Here is a 19,916-nt window from a genome sequence, read left to right as displayed (position 1 = left end):
GCATGGCTGCCTGTGGGTGGTGAACAGCTGTGAGCTGCAAGGATGATGTGCTGGGCCTCACAGGGAGAGGTGATCCCTTCTGAAGCAGTGACAGGAGAGGATTAATGCTTTCCACTACATGGATCTATGGGATACACCTCATTATCTGACTTGGAATATGTCTGGATTTTGGCAGCTTTAATACCTTAATTTTCTTAGTTCATATAAGGAGATTGCTAGGTGACTTGTCATCATGTAAATGAAAAACACATTTTCTTAATCATAGGCAACGTATCAGCTAAGGAGCTAACCTGGCAGGGCGTTAAAATGCCTCTGGAAAGGAGAGGCTGGTGGTTGCTCAGACCTCAGCAGTGCCCTGCAGCCCCAGGTGCAGCTCACTGCACTGCAGCTGGTTCTCATCAGTCAGATCCCTTCAGGACAAATGTTGTCCACTCTTGCAGCTTCCAGTAGGAGGGGTCTTGCCTGAGCTGAATTCAGGAATGAATACTGAACAACTGACCAGATGAGTTCCCACAGCTCGTGCCTTGCAGTGAGGGGCTGCTGGGCCTGGAGCTGAGGTCCTGCTGTGCCAGGGTTGTGGCTGCCCAGCCAGCTCAAGGCTGGCTCAAATCATCCCAGAGCACCACCAGTGAAGAAGGAAGTTTTGCATCGAGATGTCCTTCAGGGCCAAATCACTGTCATGTAGCACTTTGTGCTGATGAGCCCTGATGACTGTCACAACTAATGTTGTACTGAATCTCACTCTCAGGTTTGGGTGTGAACCGAAAGAATACAGTTTCGATTTTGCTTTTGTAGCACGTTTCCATGTGCAGACGCAGCTGAAGTGCTCAGGAGGACACGGGTAGGCATGCTCCCTACATCTGCACCCATGCAGGTCTCTCTGGGGCAGTCTGTTCAGTGGCACGAGTGGGTAACAGCGTGCTGCTACAGATCAACTGCATCCATGCCTGGAACATAACCTCAAACCACTGAAGAAACAGGAGGGAAACAAGTGAGGTAGAGGCAGCCATCAGCAAGCACGGGCTCCTCTGTGTTGTTTTAGTTTCAATTATTGCTTAAAGCAAAACTCACAGTCTTGAAATTGAGACCTCAGCAGTCATGCAGCTGAATGGAATAAAAAGGTTTCATTTTAAGAAAGACGAGCTTAATTGTTTCGACAGTGCTTTAAAGGTTATAAAAGTCTCTAGACGAAAATACTATTCCAAAGTGCACTGTGAATGCCAAAAGAAGTTCATTGAGGTTGGTTTATTATGCTTAAAGCTTTACGGAAAAAATCACTTTAATAAAAACTAAGCACAGCGTAAAAGAAATAAACTATGTTCTGCAAAAGCAAAGCATAGAAGGCAGAGGGCTGCCCGAGCTCACTGATACCACAGCCCAGTGTGTAATGAGGCACATCTTCCTTTGCTCCCAGCTCTGCTTCAGTGTGACGGGTCCGATGGAGGAGGATACGAGGGAATAAAACATGCACAGCATTATTCTGTATTACAGAGAACAGTTTATGGAAAGTTGGTAGACTTTTTCTATTAAGACTGGAAGTCTTTGTGAAATTTCTTCTTCAATTCAAAGGCTTTTTCCAGGGGACAGTGTGAATGGGACTGCTGAGGCCCCAGAATGTGGTTGCTTGGTGCTCCCTGCTTCCACCTGGTTCTGGTTTGCCTCTGCCCCACTCCCTTCTGAGAGATGGCCAGGAGATTGTTGGTCTTTTTTGTGTTGTTCTTTTCCCTTCAGTACAATCCCATATTGCACACTTTGCTTCCACGGATATGTCTGCTATTTTCTGGCAATGTGGCTTAATTTGAATGATAAAGAGCAGCACAGAAATGAAAGTAAGGAAAAGGAGTTCCTTGAGGAACTGTGTCTTACCTGCTCTACTGTTTGGTTTTTGTTTGTTGGTTCAGACTCGAATCAACCTGTTGTCTTTGTTTCATAGAGAGGTTCTGTCCTGCAGCACTTATGGCTGTGCTATGGAATAACAAATGCTGTTGGCAAACTGTGCAGTAATGCAGGAATTGCAGCTGTGTCCTTTGGAGGGGTTTGGTGTAAGGTGGGGGCTGCATGGAGCTTTTCCTTCTCCTGATGCACTTCCCAGCTGAAGCAGGCCTGTCTAATGGAGTGGATATTGCAATGCTCTCAGTTCTGTTGGTGTTTTACATGGAACGCAGAGCACAATAAGTGTGTAGCTGCATATTACAATTTCTGAAAGATGGAAGTTTCCATGGAGACACTCAAGCAGCCGGAGAGCTGTTGGTGCAAGCACTGTTCCTTTGGCTGTCAAGGTGTGTCTGACACCAGCTGTTCTGCCTCTGCTTCCAGCCTCATTTGTTCTGAAGCTGTGGGGCTCCTGGATGCTGTGCAGGGCAGTGCTGGCCATGCTGTGTTCAGCTGCTGCCTCAGGTGAGGGTTGGTGCAGCTGGCTGAGGGGTGGGGAGCTGAGAGCAGGAGGGACACACAGGGCTCCCTGCCTGCCCTGCTCCTGGGGGAGGGATGCAGCGTGGATTTCAAGGCTTTCTGGGTTTAGCTGCAATTTTAATTATGGAGACGGCTAAGAAATATTCCTGCGTCAAAAACATGAGCTGAAGCCAGAATGTGTTTTACATATGGGATCTTTTTTGCAAACTACTGGAAGTGCTTTTTTATCTAAAATAGTCTGAAGCTGGTATTTCCTACATGAAGAGGATCCCACCATTAGTGGGGTGTGTAGGGGAAATGAGCCAGGAGCTGGGGAGGTGTGGTTTATCCAGCAACATGGCTTTTCCACGTCAGTGTATTTGGTGGGAGTTTCTGATTTCTAGGGAGGAAACATGAAAAGCAGAAGGGTGATGGAATCTGTGGACTGAGAGCACGTTCTCTGGGTGAGATGGGGGAAGGGTAAAAAGCAACAAGCTCAAAGACAGAGAAAATAATCTGTTATTAACTGTTGTGGGCTTTAAGGCGTCTGACTGTCCTGCTGGAAAGGAATGTGAAGTTTGGGGAAGTTCTCCAGCCTGTTCAATAGAGCACTTGTGCTCCTGTGCACACCTCAGCATTGAGGAGGAGCTTCTAAGGCGTGGGTTTGTGTAAGACAAAGTAACTTAGGCACAGTCAGTCTCAGTGGTAACAGCAGAAGTTGAGCTGTATGCTTCACAATGTGCTTTACTGAGAATGGGGTGACTGGTGATGTGCATTAACAAGCTTGATTCCTCAGCTTGCCCTTCTGAGCCCAAGGAAGTCCCTCCTTTGCTGTGCAACAGAGCTCTGTGACATGGAGGGGATGCTCTGGGTTGCAGGATGCCCTTCTGCAGCTCTGTGCAGTGTGATTGCAGAGCTGGGCTGATGGATGGGCTGCAGCTGGGTGGGAAGGGATGTTTCTCTCCTGGCTTCAAAAGTGCTGGAATAGTTTCTGTTCCACTTTGTCTCTCTTTGGCAACTAAATTATTTTATTCTCTGAGTTGGAAATACCATGAATGACTTTGCTGTAACATGTGATTTATATAGCAGTGTAGGTTATGGATGAGAAATTTCACCTTTATCTGAAGAGACAGGAGTGGTGGGAATCCCTGCTGTGAAGCTCCCAGCTCTGTGTGAGCCCATCCTGATGGCTGATGTGATTTCTGGCTTCATGTGCTTAATGTTGTGGCTGTGTGAAGGGAGGAATGCTGCAGCCTTCCCATGTTAACCATGTGCTGTATTAAAAAGCCAGAAAGTGAACAGAACGTGGTGGTCGTACAGTAGAAAATGACTGAAGAATCTACCAGTGTTGATAGAGCTGAAAGCCTTGAGGGGCCATGTTATTTTTGGTGGCTGTGGAGTAAGGGAAGCTGTGGGACACTTCCTTTGGCAGTGTGATGTTATGGGAAGGTGTGAGCATCCTGCGGAAATGAGGAGGAAATCCGTAGTGCTGGGGTGCAGTTGGCTGCTGGGAGGGTCAGCTGCAGTCTGGTCTATGGGAAAGCAGGCAGTGAGACTGGAGAGGTTTTCCAGTAGGTTTATGAATGAGGAACCTGGTGTGAATGACTGGAGCATGGAAGCTCCCAGCCATGAACCTTGCATGGCACAGGCTGTGTTTGCTAAGGTGAGCTCAGCCAGCTCACAGAATCACAGAATTATCAAGGTTGGAAAAGACCTAGAAGATCATCCAGTCCAAACATCACCAATACTTCCCAGCTAAATCATAGCCCTCAACACAACATCCAAACGTTTCTTGAACACTCCCATGGTCGGTGACTCCACCACCTCCCTGGGCAGTGCATTCCAGTGTCTGACTACCCTTTCCGAGAAGTAATATTTCCTAATGTCCAGTAATGACCTCTCTGCTGGCTGCTGTTGGTTTGGGAGTGCACACAGAAGTGTATTTATCTGAGCTGCATTAAATAGCTGTGAATGACGGTCTTCACAGATTTGTTCACGCTTTCTCTCACCTTCACTTCCATGTTGCATTTCAGTTTGTTTTCTCAGAAGTGGTGTGCAGTGTGGGGGACGGCCTGTCTGGGGAACGTATGTAAGTACTGCAGCACTGCTGGTACTCTGGCTGTGTTTGCTGTTTGCGTGTTGTTTTAATCAGCAGAGCAAGCTACAAACTATTTTCTTTTGTGGAGGGATTTGGAGGCAAGGCTGCACCTGTTGACTTTCCTGCAAAGCTTTAGCTTGTTTCTAAGAGTCTGCATTTTCTTTTTGGTCATTACTGGTATCTGGCAGCTTCTAATCTAAAGCAATAATTAATCACACGTAAAAGCATTTTAAATATCTACAGTTTCAGTCGTTCAACTTTGAAATTGAATTTGCCTGTGAAAATTGCATTGTAAAGTGAGAGAACAAGAGGTGCTGCAGCTGACATGACGGGATTGCCATAAATCAGTTATGAAGAAGCAGCTGAGCAGTGGTTTAAGACGGAACTGCTGTTACTGCTGATGAGCCTTCAGACCGCACGGCGTAGCTTCAGCAAGATGCTGGCTCACATCAGCTTCAGCAGATTGACTTTAAAACTAGAAACAATTTGAATAGGAAGGAGAAATGGAAGCAGTTTAATCCAGAATTCAAACAACAGCTGTGATGTTGCTGTTGTTAACTGTGAAAAGTGCACCATTAAGTCTTTCAGCACTGCCTGCTCTTCTTGAAGGCTGTCCTTCTGCCATGATGGGAACATGGGAGAGTCCTTGGATTTGGGAATAGCACCCTGAGCTATTTCAGCAGCACCAGGAGGTAGGTAGAAGTGAGGGGTGGTGGATGGCTGAAGGCAGCACAGCGCTCTGGTGGGAGATGTGTTTTCTTCTGATTGGTTTGGCACTGAGCTCTTTTCACTTCCATGACAGATTTGGCAGACACCTTTATTGAAATCTTATTTGTGTCCATTCATTTCACCCAGTATTGTAGAAGCAAAGCCACTTACAGGAGGAAATACTTTCCCTGCCTCTTGAATTAATAGTGTGTCCGCCTCTTTGATTTTACTTACTTAAATTCGGCAAATCAGTCAGAAATAACAATAAAAATAGGGCCTACCCTTAAGTGTAGGAAGTGCCCCATCCCCATTCCTGCCTGTAGCACTGGGCAGCTGTTCTGCTGTGCCCACTGCTCTGCTGTCACACCACTCAGCCTGTGTGCCTTGGGGTTCTGCACTTGGTGGGGCAGAGAGACCTGCTGACCTCAGTGCTGGGAACGGGTACAAGGACGTGGAATCTCTGCCCAACTTTCAGGGCTGTGATTTTCTCCCCCTGCTTTCTGATGCTGCCGTTTGCCACTTCTTTTAGTGGAATGCCTTACTGACTTTCAGTTCACTGCTTTTTACCACCAGTAATGTTCGAAGGGCTTTGGGGTAGAGGGAAGGGAGGAACAGGAGATGTAGCAATTATGAACATGTTTGGTTAGCTTATAAAGTCTCAAGGCTTATTAAAAAATGAAAAACCATGGCAACCTCAATAATAAATCCCACACATATTCTGCCTAACTAACAATGTACAAAGTACATTTAGAAGAGAGAAATTAAGCAGAAAGAAGAGAGGAGAAAAAGCCTTCTCTTCTCATGGTGCTATTTTAGACTTTGGGATGGGGAGTACCAACACACGTGTGCTGGAAGCGCCTCTGAGCTCTGCCTTTACAAAATAAAAGTCACTGATGGTGGGACTGAGAGTCTCTGCTCACTCTTGGTCTTTATTCTCCCAAGCTCTCAGAAGGACCTGGATGAGAGGACAGCTTTGGGTGGGAGGTGGGGTTCTGGCTCTGCTGAAATCAGCAGAAGGATCTGCTGGAGAGTATTGGGATCATTCTGGCACTGCCTTTAACTTTGTGAGCATTCTTTTTTGAGATACAGAAGTATCACTTGTGTAATAAACCATTACACAAGAGGATAAATGAGAGGCAGGTGAAGTTTCTTTTAAAATGCCTCAATACCAAAAGGATTAATTGTGCCCCCCTTGTTCATTTGCACTGTGGGGCAAATAGAACCCATGTAAGGCAAATAGAACCCATGTAAGGCAAATAGAACCCATGTAAGGCAGAGCAATGACTGGGGACAGGTGTTCATGGGCAGAGGTCAGCCTTGCTGCTGCTCAGGTGTTACAGACTGGCACTTACATAAACAGGCCAAACAGCTGGCTGCATGGTCTCTGATTTCAGTGGGGTTACTGCAATCATTCTAGTGCTGGTACTTGACCATGGGCACCTACATTGCCTGTATGGATGTTTCCTTGGTTGTTTCTTTGTAGCTGTGCCCCAAGTGCTGCTTCCGAGTGTGCGGAGCTCTGCCCAGCTGGGTGGCACTGTGCTGTGCTGGGGAAGAACTCGGGCAGTGCTGGCATCTCACAACTAGTGTGCTTAAAGTATTGTCACTGCAGGTAGAGCCATGTGAAATGTGGTCTTTGAGATGGGGTGGTTCCCCTTCGAGCTGCTCTAGGTTTCCTGCAGGCTTGGGCAGACTTTTTTAAGAGAAGAAAAGGGAAACTGCAGTGCAGTCAGTGGCCCTGCAGGTGGATAGCAGTGTTCCCCCCGAGGAGATGCAGTACTTTGGGAAGTTCCCTGTTAAGTACTGCAGTGCTCAATGAAGTTACCGTCAGGGCTGTGTTGCGGGGTTAAATGCCCTCAGTAGGGCCTGCACAGGCCAGCCTTGGAGCTACAGCAGTGCTGGTCTGTAGTCTATGCACTTCTGCATTTGTTTCAGTGGGTAAGTACAGGAATGTTCCTGTATATGACCAGTGAGAGCAAAGTTTCTATTTAACCATTAATAGACTCCCAGATCTCATAGTAAGAAAGTAAAGAGTTCCTAGTAACTGGAAAAATCTTCCAGGTATCAACGTATTAGGAATGTGTGTGGGAGTGCTGAGCTCGTCGCAGTACGGTACATGCAGTACCACGCTGAAATAGCAGTTATTGCCCTAGAGACTGCCTGTGGACACTGATGGCTTCTATGCTTTCTTTGCCTGATAAAAGTGAATCTTTTTTTGCAGCTTTTCTTTACATGGAGTTGCTGTCACAATCTTTGGCAGAAGGAATGTCCAGTTTTAGGTGTGGGCCCTGTAGGGGGCTAAAAATGACTAACAGTTGATGTGCATCTGCTTTTCCAAATGCTGTGCACAGAGAGCTGGGAATCCCAAGACCAAGGTTAATGAATCTTATTGATCTAATGTACCTCTCACACACTGTTCTCACAGCAGCAGTTAGCATCGTAGGCAACACGGGCTGCTTCTGAGGGCTGTTAGCTCTGGGCAGCTGAGCTTCAATAACTCCATTTCCTTGTCCTGCTGTCAGCCCTTGGCCGTACAGTGACTTGGGCTGGTAGGGGTTAGTAAAGCAGTACAGAGTGATGGGTGGGGACCAAAGAAACATTCTCTACAGAAATTCATAGAATCTGTGGATTGTGAACTCTTAATGGCTTCCTTTTAGCAGACGTCACTGCCACGCTGTGTTTTCCAGGCGGGATGCATTCTGCTTCTTCTACTGTCAGCAGTTGGTACAGCTCCTGAAATGTCATCTGCCGTTCCTCTTCTGAGTAACTCCATTTATGCAGCCACAGCCTGCCCTTACAACAGTACATGCAGAGGGGATGGCTATTGGGTTTTCCCTTCCACCCTTTGTGACCTTACAGCACACTCTGGTACCTGCTTGTTTTTTTAAAAAACACCACTGTTTATTTGATGTATTTGTACCATCTTTTCTGTGCCCTTAACTATCCTTAGCTGTACTGTAATGCTTCTGGTCTTGCTCCTCCACCCCATTAGCTGGTACATCTTGTGTGCTTTGCAGTGTCACTGTTGGCTTCCACCAAGCTCCTGGAGGCACCAGCTTGTGCAGCATCCTGCTGTGTGCTGTCTGTTGAAGCCCACTGGGGGCTGCAGGGAGTTCTGATGTACCCCAGCTTGGCCTCAGAGATGCCTTGGAAAGTGTTTGGCTCAAACATGAGCTTCAAAATAGACTATTTTAATTCTCTCTCCTGGTAATCAGCTGCTTTTTAGTTCCAGCACAGGGTCTGTGCGGCCCTACGTGGCAGCAATGGCCCGAATGGGTTGCAGTCCTGCAGGTTGTGCAGCTGGCAGGCAGGGGATGCACTGTGCTGCTCATGGGTGGCAGGAGGCAAACTGTTCAGCAGTGGTATCATGGTGTGGGTAATTGCAGGACTTCTGCAGGACTTTCTAAGTGGTGATTGACAGCAGAACTTTGTCACGTTTTGGTTCTCTGTTGATGCTTTGCAATGGCTGACCTCCCTTCCTCACCTTCTGATGTGTGGATCACATAGGAAAAGCTGGAGCACATTTTGGCCTTTCAAGGCTTTGTTCAGTAGATATGCTGCAGTAGATCAGTACTCTGTAGCGGTTGGGATAAATAATTAAGCAGTATGGTTGTCAGCATTAGCTAATATGTTGTATTTTGATGTGTTGTTCTTACTGCTTTAAATTCTGCTAATCCATTTGATGATTAATTCATTAATTTCAGCTGTTCCTAATTGTGTCATGGGTGTGAACTGTTGTGGTAAAAGATGAAAACAAAAAATCAGTGTGTTGAAAGGTGAGGTAGGTGGGGTTTCTCTTTCCTTTCCAGTAGTAGAAGAGATGAGGGTCTGTGTTGTCAAGCACCTGGTTGGTGGCTGCCCAAATATCACATCACTGCTGTGTGTTGGAAGGCATCCTGCTTCAAAGCCATGTATGTGATGTGTGCAGATAGCTTCCATGGAGGAGCACTAAAACTGCTGTGATGTTGAAATAAGGCAGCTCCTTCCTCTTAGGGTGAGGTGTGTGAGGTGGTCCAGGTCGCTGATGTTCTCCTGCTTCCAGCTAGGGAGGGGTGCTGGGCCAAGCAGGAGGGTCTTGGAGAGGTACCAGTCAGGGATTGCTGCTGTGGGCTAATTGTGCATCTCAGGGTTAACCAAGGGGCACCTGTAGGTGTTCTCATGGTGTTTGTACTTCTGAACTGTTATCGGTGTAGATATTTTCAGCTTCAGTAATACAGCCTCATCTCTGAGCTTTTTAATTAATTTTAAGTATTAAAAGGAGGGGGAATTATATTGGCACAGTTCTGGGAGTCCTGGTAGTCTCAGATGGATCAATATCGGTATTGATGATGAAACAATTTATTTAAAGAACTACTGGCACAGCTGTGGGTAGCAGGGGCTCTTACAGCCCCGATGAGGGGGCTTTGCTGAGAGTCAGCCCTGCCAGAATCTCAGAGTTGAAGCGGAGTTCCTTCGGATCACTGCAGATCAGATCTACTGTGACTGAAGGAGAGAAATTAAAGGTACTGTTTTTGTATGAACCCCATTTGGCTGCATTAATCAAGTACAACTGGATCTATTGCATACATAATTTCAGAACCATGCTGCCTTCTGTATTTATCTCAGTGCTCTCCTCCATGAGGGTAAGAGAAATAACTGTTTTCCAACTGAAATGTGTTTGTCTTGCATGAGATGTCGGGGTTATACCAAGTTGCCATGTGTAGGATGTGTATAAGTTTGGTTTTGTATTGTTTTTTATGTTCTGTGTCAGTTCCTGGGAGCTGTGGCCACCCTCCATGGTGTGTCCTTGGCACAGAAGGCTTTGTGTGGTTCACTCTGTGACTCTGCTGATATCCTGAGAAAGAGGGCAGCCTCCATCAGCCTCCCCAGCTGGCTGCAAGCAAGCTCTGGGTGCGTGGTGGAAAGCAGTGCCCCAGGGAATGGTGCTGCCCAGGGCTTCAGGAACAGGCCTGCAGGTTGCTGTGCTCCAGAGGTCCCGTGGCTGGAGATGTGGGAATGCTTCTTTCAGCTCTCTCCTGCTCTTGTGTACAGGCTGAATGCTCGGAGTAGGTTAGAGTGCAGATGCACAGCTTAAATCTGCTGGGGAAGATATCCAGCTCCTATTTCTGTTTAAACTGTTTCTCTCTCAACAGAATTAGGAGCATGAGCTAAGCTTTTTTTTTTTTTTTTTTTGGCCCTAGAGCTGCCTGTTGGGAACCCAAAAGCCATGCTGAGCCTACTGAGAGCAGGGCAGAAGTGCAGCAGCCCCAGTCCAGTCCTGTCGCTGTCTCCTCTGTGACCCCTGGACACTGTACCCATGGGAACCTGGCTTTAGTTTTCTGCCTGTGCCAGAATCCTCTTCCTCCCCCACACCTTCCTCCTCCTCTGGTCTCAGAGCCCCTGCAGTGCTTCTCCCAGGCCTGGAGGCACCCTGTAAGGCAAGCACTGTTCTATTTCCTATAGACTGAGGGAACTTTCTGACGTGGGATTATTATTGTGACACGTCATTATGATTGGATGTCTTCATTATACAATTGCATGATATATAATGAGTAACAAAAGCTTATTTCCTCTGCTCTTTGAATACTGAACTTCTGAGATTAATTAAGCTGATTCTAAAAATGCTTTTAATTATATATGCTGCATAAACATCACTATTAAGATCAAATGAGAGTATTATTGCCTGAGCTGTTCCTTACAGGTTTTTGAATACCCTCTGTGTTTTATATTACTGTCTGAAGAATTGTTTGGGGCTTTTTTTTTTAAGGGGAAGAAACCTCCCAGACAATGTATGGAGTAACGAGGTAGTACCTGAGTATGTGCTGAAACAGTTCAGCTGGCTGCTATCTAATTGTAGTGTATACAAGCAAACCACTGTAAAAGCAAGGACGTTTTATTTCATGAAAGAAGTGCTTTATAATTGGTCAAATATGAATGTACAGGATTATCAGAGTGCAGCCGTAGTACGTGCAGGTGGAAAAACAGAGTGTGCTAAACTTGTACGTGAACGTTTGGCCCTGGGCTGACCGCAGTCTGCCATCTGCACCCAGTTCCTTCCCACCTCTTCCCTTCTAACTTCAGTCCAGAGGTGTCTCATTGTAGGCAGAGGCAGCCAGAAAGAGCAGATAAATAAGAACTATAAATAACGTTTGGACTTGTGAAATTTGCATCTCACTGGGGGTTTTGGGACATGTATGCTTCAATTAGCAAGAGACAATAGGCAAGGTAATTGCCTGGAGTACAGAGGTACAGCAGCCAGACCGGGGGTTCCCTGTGTTGCTGCAGGTGCAGAGGTTCATTGTCTGAAGAGAACTTCCAGGGAAGACATCAGAAACATTGATTACCTCCAGTTGCGATATAAGAAAGCACTCCTTTCTGTAACAGTGTTTCCATGCGTGTCCATGTTGCACCAGTGTTTTTCTTTAGGTAACTCTGTGCCTCATCCATCCTTAAAAGTCCCAGCAGAGCTCGTTGCTTACAGCAGGGCACATAACGTTCTGCACAGCACTGTGCTCTGTGCCAGGCTGGGTGTGCGGTGGGAGGCAGGCAGCTCACACTGCTTTGCTGTGCTCCACGCTGCTTCCAGCGGCCCAGCAGCTCAGATAATTGTATCACTCTCATTAGAAGCTTGGCTCTGCTTAGAGTGCTTATCCACACAAATCCCTGTGGCGCTCTTAGCAGAGGATTCCCCTGCTATGATAGCCATGGGATGCTGTCTGTGGCTGAGCAACTGGAGTTAAATGGGCTATTGATGGTATTTACTTTCCTTGCTTTGCTCATTGAGCGAGACATAGGAAACAATGCTTTCAGAATGTAAAATTATCTAACAAAATAAGTTCTGGAGTAGAACTTTGAAAGGATGTGTCCCAGATTTCAAATCTTGCAGATCTACCCAGTTGGGCACAATTAATTTCCACTACTGCACAGGCTAAATTGATGATATTTATGGGCTATAGATCTTTTTTTTTTTTTTTTTTTTTTTTTTTTTTTTTTTTTTTTTTGTTGTTGTTGTCCTTTGTCATCTTCGTGTAACTGTTGAGGATAAGAGCAGAATTTAGTCCAATTTAGTTGTTTTTGGAGCTTGTATCCAATGTGATCTTATGTTACCAGCCCTTCATCCCAACCTGCCTGCATTGTAGGGATGTGTTTGGAGCAAGGCAGCAGTCAGTTAGTGGCACCAGGGCTGATCAGCGCCTGCATGCAGGCACCCCTGCTGGGCGGTGAGCTGCAGCACAGGGCTACCTTGTGTCCCCAGGGATGGCCTGCAGGCCCTGTGCTCTATTGCCTGCTGTGCAGAATGTTCTGCCTCTCTTCAGATGGAAGTTAAAAATGAAATTAATAGAACTTATCCCAAAGCTCGTTGTTACACTTGGGTTTCCTGGGCTATTGTAACTCCTAATGGAAAGGACAGGGATCCCATTGGTTGGTGTTAGTGTCTTAGCAGCAGTGTTCTCTGCACTGGGTTCACGTGGCTGTCTCGGTTGCATCTTTGATCCCTTTCTCATGAAGCCTTACCACTGGTGTGTCTGCAGAACACAGGTAGCAGTTTTTTGGAGTGCCTTTTGTTCTTTTGTGTCTAAGGGGGCATAAAATGTTGGCCAGGAACCGCAGTGCTGTGTGTGTGCGGTTTCCCCTTCTGTGCAGCAGACAGGCTGGTCTCTGTTGTGTGCCCAGGAGGATGGACTCACTCACAGCCATATAAACAGATGTGTGTTTGCACCAAAGAAGGACTCAAATTCGCTAATTGATGCACAAATATTCTCATTTACATGCAAATCTTCGTTTTTCAGAAATGCATCTATTTGCATAAATAAAATCTCTTTTCCAAATATTTTTGTGAGCAAAACTAATTTCAGCGGATGCCAAAAAAATGTGTTTGAAAAGGAAAGGCCAACTCAGAATTTGCATGATCGTTGCTGGTTGTTTTCCTTGCTGTTAGCCTGTCTGTGCTTACTGCACCGTCCTGCTGACTGCTTTGTTTCTGCAGGCAGGTGAGCAGGAGGGCTCAGGGAGGGCTGTGCCGGGGCTCAGGCTGCAGTCAGGCTGCTCTGCACTCACACAGAACTCCTTTGCTTTGCCAGAGCTACGAAACGGGTTGTGAAGTTGGGAGGAATTCTGTGTTTCCTCTGAAGGAAGGAGGAGGTGTTGGTGTTGTGCTGGCTGTGCCAGCTTTGGTGTCACGTCTTGTCCTGTCAGCGTGTTGCTGCACGAGGCTGTGGAGGTGGCAGAAGGCACCTGCTGGGATGGACAGGGGGGCGGCTGCTCTCTGGGTGTGAGGCAAAGAGCTGCAGTGACAGGAATGCCCCTGCCTGCCCTGTGTCTGCTCATGGGACACTGAGGCTGTACTGATGGGACCTTCAGTGCCATGTATGTGGAATTCCAGCTAGTCTGGGAGAGCACTTTTCTTTCCTCGTCTGTAACTTTCTTCCTCTCCCTGCCCGTGCTTCCTGCCTCTCACATGGCCCCAGGAGAAGAATTTCAGGAAGCCAGCCCATTATCAGCCCTTGCAGACATGCCTGCAGCACAGCCCTTCGCACAGCCCGCTTCCTGCCGACGCGGTGCCCCTTCCCGCTGTGCTGCCTTGGGGCCATCCCGTGTGGCTCAGCTCGTGAGGCACATGCCTGACTTTTCAGGAAAAGACTGACACTGTGCCTTCCTTCACAAGAAATGTGTCTCCGTTGTGGAGGAAACACGCTTTCCTTTCAGAAGGGTGCCACAAAGGCAGCCGTTGGTACCACTGCGAGGCACAGGGTGCGCTCTGCTGCCTGAAGGCTGGCTGGGTAGGTCACAGAATACCTAACAAAAGAGAAACGGGCAGTGATGTCATCCCCAGGGCTCAGAGGAAGAAGTGAAGCAAGGAAGAAGTGTCCAGCAGAGCAGAGTCAGTGCGCTGTGAGGCTCACTCTGGGACACCTCTGCTGCTCCCTCAGCTCTGCTGCCTCCCCACTATCTTCCTCCCTTGGAAACATGCAGTGGTGCTTGTGTAGATGAGCTTGTTGTTGGGAGGTGGCATTTATCCTTTTGTGGCCTGAGCTATTTGGGCTGCCACAAACATTTAATACAATTTCTTTTTCTAGAAGGTGTTTCTAAATTGTTGCTCATTTTAGGAACATCAGAGATGAATTAAGTGCACTGGGTCTGTTTATGTTGGTGTTGTTCTCATTTAGCAGATATATATGTCAAGTATGTCAAGGCTTCACTTTTTTTTTTTATTTTTTTTTTATTTTTTTTTTTTTTTTATCTGATTCCTCTCTCAATAACGAGACACATGAATCCCATGGCATTGCCCATGGTGCTGCCTGGTGGAAGTCATTGTCCCTGTTAAGCTGCAGGACAGCTGTGTCACACAGGCTGTGTCTTGGACGTGTGAGCAGGGAACTGCTGGGAGAGCTACAGGAGCTCTGTGTCCCCACGTTCTGTATAGTGGAACCAATTGTTCTGCTTTAATCTCCTCATCCAACAATCACACTTGAAAAGCATGAGAAAATTGATGTAAAAATTGAAATTTGCAAAGACTGTGTGTGTGCATGTCCACATAATAGAGTGTATTTACTGATACATCATGTCTCGTGAGACTTGTTTATTGTTAGAATTCATTTCTTACTATTTCACACAAAACTATTAATTTAGGACTTGAAGGCTCCTGTGCTTTTGGGAAAGAAAACCATTCTTACAAGACACACAGCGGTTTCCTTCATTGGGCTGACCTTCCCCAGCAAACTGCTGGCTGTGCTGAGAGCAGGTGAGGTACAGAGGGGCAGAACAGCCTGCAAACTGTCCTATGTTCTGAATGAGAACCTGAAGGAGGAAGAAGCCAATGTAAGGGCCTGTATAGATGCCCCAGAGATAGCAGGCACATCTGCAAGTCCAGCCACCACAAAGAGAGCGTGCAGAACCAAGTAGAGCCTCATCCACGCCAAGCTAAGCTGTGGCAGGGAAGAAAAGTCAGATTTTAGAGGGGAAGAGGTGATTTTAAAGTAGCCTGACAAAGCTATCTGTAAAATGCTACTCTTAATTTGGCATCTGAAATAGTTCCTTTTTGAAGCTCTGCAGCTCAAACATGCTTCTCTGTATCTACTACTATTGCATGAAGAGATTAGAAGGATGAAGAAACTTCTGTTGGTATCTTGAGGAGAAGGAATTGTGGGAACTGTTTGGTTGGTTTTGTGTGCTTGGTGGCTTTGTTGTTTTCTGCATCCAACATAAATCCATACTGTAGCCTAGTAGGATTATAAAGGTAGGTAAGGAAAGAAATTCCACCTAAAGTGCCTTGATGTCATTCTCTTCTGACCAAATGCCATTATTATCAATCAGCATTTTCTCAGCTAAATGGGAAAAGTCGCAGTGAATTTCACATTGTATTCTCTCAGTGGCACTGGAGAAGCAGCATACATAGGACTGAACTTTATAACAGCTGCAAAATTACTACTGCATTTGTTTTAGCCATTACAGTTTCAGCAGAAGTCTGTGTTGGTTGTGCATCTCGTGCTGAATGAATCTCAGCTGTGTGGTGGGATCCAAAAAGGCTGTTAATATTTCTGCTTACACCGTTTGGATGCTTAATGCATTGAATGTGGTCCTGAACAAAATCATCTTTCTCTCATGAAGGTCTTTAGGTCGAACATAACATAGTCTGTTTTCCATGCTAACCATCTGTTATGTCTTCTGGCTTGGCTGAATGGTATCCCTTGATTTCCAACTGCCTGCCCAACAGCATTGCCCCACGCCAGCCCCATGACTGCTAAGGCACAGTGCGCACACAGTGTCCACTCTTGCTGTCCTCTATTCCTTTCTGCCATTGTCTGCAGAACAAAAGCACAGATACTGATGTAGCAGCAGCATTTGAGATGTGGAGCTAAGCACTGATGAATTCTCATGTTGCATTTATTGTAAACATGCTTTCATTTTCACAGTTTATGGTGGTTGCTAGGCGAAGCAAAGATTGTCTTTAGATCAGAACCAGATGTTTAATTAATTTTTATGAGTCTCTTAGTGTATTAGAAGTGATAAGTGTATGCCTTTTGAAGTGTACTTAATGACAAACTGGGATTAGTCTGCAGAATCCCCTCAGTAATACTCACAGTGCTCTGCCCTGGCTTTGCTCTCCAGCAGCCCCTCGTGGTGTTGGGCTGTTACAGGCTGGCAGTAGTGGTGCAGATGCAGGGAGCTGTAGCAGAACAGTCAGAGCTGCAGAGGGCTGGCAGTATGGGATCATCCATCACCATCACTGGGACACTATGGGAGATGCTGGGAGCCAGAAACAGTGCCCTGGCACCAGTTGCTGCCACCTGAAGTATTTACAGAGGGACTGCTGGAGCACCAGGCTTTCATCTCATGTGAGAACCGTGAGGAGTGGGACACACAGATGCTCTTGGAAGTTCCGTCCAACCTTTGTACACACTGGCACCAGAATTCTTCTGTAGATTGCCCTTAGGTGTTGGTTGGTGCAAGCAAATGCTGAAGCCCTTCCATTGACTTCATGGGGGTTTACCTGTTTGCAGACTTGCACAGAAGTAATGATTAACCTACACAGAGCCCAGCTTCTCCTGCAGGCAGCCTGGTAGCTTGGTGTGTGCCATCAGATGCTGACTGCAGAGCCTTGGAAAGGCAGCAGCTGAAAGCTGACTGTGCAGGCAGCTCAGCACAGGATGAGGGTTGGCTCCCTTGGCTGTCTGCTTCACTGGCCAGGTACTGTGCTCAGTGTGCCATTAAAAAGGCATTAACAGGGTGGTAGGCTGTTTCCAACTCCAGTCTGTGTCCAATTTCCAGTCTCTATTTTCTTCTTAGAAGTATGCATCAGTTCCTATATCTGGGGAAGAAATTGCCCTAAGTGCACCAATTGCTTGTGTGCCTCAGAATATGCTAGATGGGAGCTGTGTATCGTTTAAGCTAAATGTTGTGCAGGAATGAATTCTAGATGTTAGGATTAGTGCCTTTTTGTAGGTAATAGGCTTTTTTCTTTCTTTTTTTTTTTTTTTTTTTTTTTTTTTAAGGTAGTTTAATGAGTCACAGCAGCTTTATTACTAGCAGGACTAAGCAAACGATGAAGGGTAAAATGGGAGGGGGGGGGGGGGGAAAATTGAGCCAGGGCCTGAATCTGTTTTATTTTAAGCACTTTTTCAAGTTGCTATTCATAACTGTCAGAAACTGGCAAGCAGGAGAAACAGTGAGTCAAGATGTTCAGGAGTCATCTGCTCACATCTTGGGGTTGTGAATTTGGCACGCAGATGATGGTTGTGCTGCTGGTGTTGCCATTGGTGTCTGTGGTCAGCTGTACAGGGGCTCCAGGTGAAAATTCACTGATATCTTTCTGTATCTGATGGCCATTAAAATATGTGGCGGGGGGAGGTAAAAATCTAAGATTGACACCTGTAAGTTTTATAATATACTGTTGCTGCTGCAAAATAAGTCAGAAAATGAGGACAAGTCTGTGGTCTGTTAAGCTGAATATTGTGCCCTGGGAATAGGGACTGCCTGCTCTCCAAGAATGTGGATGCTTCTGTGAAGAACCCCCCAAAATGGCAGACCATGAGAATGAAATTTAAGAACATTGCCAACCCTAGTTCTAGTTTGAAGGTAGCAGTAGCTATATAGCCATACCCAGCACTATTTGGAAGAGATAGATGAGTTCAGCAGACTGATTTCAGGTCCCTGCAGGTGCTTCCCTGTCTGAGAGCTGAAGGACAAGTGTGTTGGGGTGTGTGTGTGTGTGTGTGTGTGTGTGTGTGTGTGTGTGCGCAGCATCAGACCAACCCCTCCTGCAGAAAGGGAATGCCTGATTCAGGAGCCCCTTCTGTTGATGCGTCCTGCTGGTGAGAAGGAAGATTACAGAGCTGCACTGAGTGTTTATTCTCCCAACAACACACATAATGCTATCAGTATGATTTTGTGTGAAAAAATGTGAGCTTGGGTTGGTTGCCTGGGCTCAGAGGTAGCTGAAGGAAATGCCCTGCAATGTGCAGCACATCAGCTGTGCAGAGCAGGGGCTCATCTGGTGCTGGCTGGCTTGGCACTGCTGGGAAGAGAAAGCAACATGGGAAAACTGGCTTGAAAGTAGCAAGGTTCATTTTGTTTGGTTTAGACCTTTTATCTGAAAGGGAAATAGTTTCTGCTTCTTGTTGCAGGCAAACTGGAACAGCGGGGAAATGGTTCCATTGCCTCATCGCCTACCTAAGAGGATGGCATTCCAAAAGCCTTCAGAGTTGATCTGGGAAAGCATCAGGAAAACATGCTGTATTTGCTATCATTGCTGTGCTCACAGTGCTGTTTTTTTGTTTTTGTTTTTGTTTTTTCAAACTTGAATTTAGCACATTGCTCTGTGAATCATGTTAGCATTAAAACTGACAGCAGCTACTGATGCAGTTAAAAATAACAAATAGATCTCAAAATGAGCCATTTGCCTTACCAAATCTGTTTATACGCTTCATACAAAACACCTAGAATGACCCCAGGGGTTGCTGCTGATACACGTGGAATGTGGAGATTGCATGGAGACAATGTTCTGCTGCTTTTGTTGACTTTTTTGATGTTGTGTTAGGAGCTGATGTCTGAAAGGATTTTCAAGGTTAAAAGATACAGGGAACATCAAATCATGGAGCTGCTTGGGTTGGAAGGGGCCTCAAAGACTGTCCAGTTCCAATCCCCCTGCTGTGGGCAGGGTTGCCAGCTGCTGAATCCAGCCTTGGATGAGGCTGCCCTGTGCAGCCTGGCCTCCAGGTGAGCTGCACAGTCAGCTACCAGAGCCTCTGCCTTGGGGAGCTGCAGCCCACCTGGGAGTGTCTCCAGCCATCACCACGCTGTCAGCCAGAGCTGCTCATTGGCCCTTCTCTGCTTGCTTGGAGCTTCTAAGTGAGTGTAAATTGGAGCAGTTCCAGAAGCTTTTAAAAACTGTCAGAAGTTTTTGAATGCTGTTCAGTGCTCCCTTGTTCCCCATAGGCTTGTCCAAACTTGAGTGCAGTGATCAGGCACACAGCACTTTTGGTCTGTTTTAGTGTGGCTTGTGCCAGAACAGACCCCTGCGTGCTGCCAGGAGCATGCTCCGTGTGTAGTCCTTATGGAGAAGGAAGCTTGCTGCCAGCCCTCAGCTGCAGGTGCGGTGCCAGCACTGTGACAGTGCTGTCAGTCTGCCTGTCCTGCTGCCAGCTGCCCTCCTGCTGCCCCTGCTGTGTGCCACTGCTGTTGAGCAGCGAGCTCCAGAAGCCAGCCCAGTGCAGCCTTCCTGGGGTAAGGTGTTTTTGGGGCTGCAGCATCCAACAGAGTCTGTGAATGTATGACATTTACCCTTCCCTTGTAGGGTAGAATGAGATGTGCTTACATTTGTAAAGCACTTAAAAGAATGTGGCTGAAAAGTATGAAATAAGCGTGCAGTTATATTATGGAACATTTTACTAAGGGCTCTTTCCTCCATGAACATGTTGTGTAATCGGTGTGGACAGCAATGGAACTGAGAAGGGATGTTCTTTGGGAAGCTCTATGACATCCGGTGTGATAGCATTGCTCACTGCAGATAATAATCTACCATCTCAAAAGTAATTTTAAAAGTATATCTGAGCCTTACAGTTACTTTTTTTTGCCCTGTTTGTCTTTTATCCCTCCGAGGGGGACCACGATAATGTCTGTCTTGCTTCTTCCAATTGATTTAGAGGGTTTCTTTTTGCCCATTTTAATGTTAGCACTCAGTTTGCTCAACCAAAGCAGCAGAAGATACCAAAACTTTGCAGCAGACCATGCAAGGCCTGCT

The 19,916-nt window shown here is 46.5% G+C and overlaps 1 protein-coding gene across 5 annotated transcripts in view; it reads left to right on the top strand.

Annotated features, from left to right (window-relative positions):
• ARHGEF26 (Rho guanine nucleotide exchange factor 26) overlaps positions 1-19,916 on the top strand; it is a 99,156-nt gene that overhangs the window by 13,633 nt on the left and 65,607 nt on the right. The window contains exons 2-3 of one of the 5 annotated variants that reach the window (XM_072344945.1): positions 4,425-4,480; positions 5,099-5,181. The exons of 2 other annotated variants lie outside the window; for them this stretch is intronic. The gene's annotated coding sequence lies outside the window, so the exon portion shown is untranslated. Of the gene's footprint in view, positions 1-2,840; positions 2,856-4,424; positions 4,481-5,098; positions 5,182-10,377; positions 10,610-19,916 lie in introns of those variants that run through there. 2 more of the 5 variants (XM_072344949.1, XM_072344952.1) reach the window with 2 other exon arrangements.

This window comes from Excalfactoria chinensis, chromosome 9, assembly GCF_039878825.1.
Source record: "Excalfactoria chinensis isolate bCotChi1 chromosome 9, bCotChi1.hap2, whole genome shotgun sequence".
Lineage (NCBI taxonomy): Eukaryota > Metazoa > Chordata > Aves > Galliformes > Phasianidae > Excalfactoria > Excalfactoria chinensis.
Note: the sequence above shows the minus strand (reverse complement) of the source record. Positions and strands in the feature narration are given on the sequence as shown.